The sequence below is a fragment of the Hordeum vulgare genome, chromosome 4H (assembly GCF_904849725.1).
Source record: "Hordeum vulgare subsp. vulgare chromosome 4H, MorexV3_pseudomolecules_assembly, whole genome shotgun sequence".
NCBI lineage: Eukaryota > Viridiplantae > Streptophyta > Magnoliopsida > Poales > Poaceae > Hordeum > Hordeum vulgare.
In genome coordinates this window covers 550,700,624-550,704,521 of record NC_058521.1, presented here as the reverse complement: position 1 = coordinate 550,704,521, position 3,898 = coordinate 550,700,624, and positions in this window count along the sequence as shown.

Sequence of the window (3,898 nt, the reverse complement as noted above, 5' to 3'; positions counted from 1 at the left end):
CGAATGAGCCCCTGCGCGACTTCATTCAGCGTTGGACAACTCTCTACCACACGGTGGAGAACGTCACCGAGCATCAAGCAGTCTGCGCCTTCAAGGCAGGCGTGCGGTACAGAGAGCTGTACGTGAAGTTCGGCCGAACGGGCGACATTTTCATGAGTAAGATGATGGAGATAGCAGCCCGCTACGCAAATGGTGAAGAAGAGGACCGCATCCGAAGCGGTAAGCACAAGACAGTCGGCGACGAAGATGGAAGCAACACTCGGAAGCAAAAGCAAAAAGCTCCATCCACTCCGCAGGCAGAAGCTGCAATCGTAACCAATGCCAGGTTCAAGGGCAAAGGGAAGGCGCAGTTTACCCCCAAAAAGAAGCAGTTCAATAATCCCATCCTGGACCAGCCATGCCCGGTTCATACGAAGATGGACAAAGAGGGCAACCCCATATATCCAAAGCATACCACTCGGCAGTGCCGCCTCCTGATCCAGGGGTTCGGCGAAGGGCAACCGAGTGAGAAGGTCAATGAACAAGATGAGGAGGATAAGGAGGATCCGTTCCCCCAAGTCCATGCGACACTCATGATTTTTGCTGACGTCGAAAGAAAGAGTCGACTGAAGCTGGTGAACAAGGAGGTTAACATGGCCACTCCAACCAGCCCCAAGTTCCTTAAATGGTGTCAGACTGCGATCACCTTTGACCAGTCGGATCATCCAGCGCATGTTCCCACCCCAGGAAGACAAGCTCTGGTCGTCGACCCGGTGGTGGAAGGAGTCCGACTGCGCAAAGTCCTCATCGACGGCGGCAGCGGCTTGAACATCATGTATGCCGACACTCTCAAGGGGATGGGCATTCCGATGTCCAAACTCAGCGAGAGCAGTATGCAGTTCCATGGAGTCATCCCTGGACGAAAGATTAAGTCACTCGGCCAGATCGTGTTGGACGTCGTTTTTGGCTCCGACAAGAACTTTCACAAGGAAAAGCTCACATTTGAGGTGGTGGATTTCCAGAGCGCTTACCACGCAATCCTGGGCCGCCCAGCGTATGTGAGTTTCATGGCTCGTCCATGCTACGTATACTTGAAGCTGAAGATGTCAGGCCCAAAAGGCGTGATCACCATCACAGGCAATCGGCAGCAAGCCGAAGAATGCTTGCAGCAAGGATCAAGAATCGCCGACCAGCAGATGGCCGTCCTCGAGCTCGACGAGTACAAGAAAACAGTCGACCCCGCCGACCTGATGCGCTCGAAGAAGCCAGCTTCGGAATCCACATTCCAGTCGGCGGGAGAGACGAAGAAGGTCAACATCCACCCGACGAACGACACTGCTGCCCCGACGAACATCTCCACCACCCTCGATCCTAAATAGGAAGCCGAGCTCACCCAATTCCTCCGTGAGAACTGGGACATCTTCGCATGGAAACCCTCTGACATGCCAGGTGTACCCAGGGAGTTGGTTGAGCACCGACTGCATGTGGACCCCGTCACTCGGCCCGTCCGAGAGCGCTTGCGCCGGTCCGCCGCGCACAAGAGGAAAGCAATCGGGGAGGAGGTGGCTAAGCTGCTGGCAGCCAACTTCATTCGCGAGGTTCACCACTCCGAGTGGCTCGCCAATGTTGTCATGGTGCCCAAGAAGGACAAGTCGCTCCGAATGTGCATCGACTTCAAACACCTCAATAAGGTCTGCCCGAAGGACCATTTTCCGCTCCCCCGCATAGATCAAATTGTCGATTCGACTGCGGGGTGCGAGCGTTTGTCATTTCTTGATGCCTACTCGGGCTATCATCAGATCCGTCTGTATGGTTCCGATGAATTAAAGACAGCCTTTATCACCCCATTCGGGTGCTACTGCTACATCACTATGCCATTTGGTTTGAAGAATGCAGGAGCTACCTTTATGCGCATGATCCAAAAATGCCTTCTCGACCAGATTGGTCGGAATGTGGAGGCATATATGGATGATATCGTAGTCAAATCACGCAAAGGTTCCGACCTACTGACTGACTTGGCAGAAACATTCGCCAACCTTCGTAGGTACGATATCAAGCTCAACCCCGCCAAATGTTCATTCGGCGTTCCGAGCGGAAAGTTACTCGGTTTCTTCGTTTCCGAACGAGGGATCGATGTCAACCCCGAAAATATCGGGACCATCGTTCGAATGGAGAGGCCGGTCAGAATACACGATGTTCAACGACTCACAGGTTGCCTAGCGGCTTTGAGCAGATTCATCAGTCGACTCGGCGAGAAAGCACTTCCTCTGTACCGACTCATGAAGAAATCAGATACTTTCGAGTGGACAGACGAATCCCAAGTCGCATTCGACGACCTCAAAGTCCTACTTTCCACCCAGCCGGTTCTTACTGCTCCGCTCAGGAAAGAACCCCTTCTTCTGTATATCGCGGCTACAAATCAAGTCGTCAGTACTGTTCTTATAGTCGAACGAGAAGAAGAAGGCAAAGCATACAAAGTTCAGCAGCCAGTGTACTACGTCTCCGAGGTCCTGACTCCTTCCAAGCAGAGGTATCCCCACTATAAAAAACATATCTACGGGATTTACATGACTGCGAAGAAGGTGGCTCATTATTTCCAAGACCACTCGGTGTCTGTCGTCTCTGATGCTCCGTTGTCGGAAATTCTCCACAATCGAGACGCGTCAGGCCGAGTGGCAAAGTGGGTAATGGAGATGTTGTACTGTGATATCAAGTTCGAGGCCAAGAAAGCTATTAAGTCTCAAGCCCTGGCTGACTTCATAGAAGAATGGGTAGAACAACAGCAACCGACCCACATCTACTCGGCCCATTGGACAATGTTCTTTGATGGGTCCAAGATGTTGAATGGCTCCGGCGCTGGCGTTGTGATCATATCGCCAAAGGGCGACAAACTCAAGTACGTGCTACAGATACACTTCGATTCCTCCAACAACGAGGCAGAGTATGAAGCTCTCCTCTACGGATTGCGCATGGCCATCTCACTCGGCGTCCGTCGCCTGATGGTCTACGGCGATTCGGATTTGGTGGTCAATCAAGTGATGAAAGAGTGGGACGTCAGGAACCCCACCATGACCACATACTGCAGTGCAGTGAGGAAGCTCGAGAAAAAGTTTGAAGGTCTGGAACTCCACCATGTTCCGCGACTGAAAAACCAAGCAGCAGATGAATTGGCGAAACTCGGATCCGAGTGACGTCTGCCTCGAGCACCTTCACCTCCCTTCGGTCAAAGAAGATCCTTTTACAGAAGAACCAGTACAACCCAAGAGTTCAACAGATCCGACTGAAGTCGATGTACCTGCTGTGGTTGATCTGGTCGTGGAGATTCTTACTGTCATCCCCGATTGGACTATGCCGATCATTGCATATATCCTGAGACAGGAACTACCAGAAGACGAAGTCCAGGCCAGGCAGATAGTTCGCAGATCGAAGTCGTTCACTGTCATTGATGGCCAATTGTACAAGGAGAGCGTTTCAGGCGTTCTCCAATGTTGCATCTCCGCAGAGGAGGGGCAGTTGATCCTGGAAGATATTCACTCGGGGACCTACGGTCATCATGCCTCTTCGAGAGCAATTGTCACCAAGGAATTTAGGGCTGGTTTTTTCTGGTTGCACGCGAACGAGATGGCTAAAGATATGGTCGACCGATGTGAGGGCTGTCAGTTCTACTCCAACAAGTCCCACAAGCCGACATCTGCGTTGAAGACAATCCCGCTCGTGTGGCCATTTGCGGTTTGGGGATTAGACACAGTCGGACCATTCAAGACAGGCCACGGGGGATACACACATCTGTTGGTGGCAGTCGACAAGTTCACGAAATGGATCGAAGCTAAGCCCATCAAGAAACTCGACGCCTCAACAGCCGTCAAGTTTGTCACGGACATCATCTCCAGATTCGGTGTACCTCACAACATAATCACGG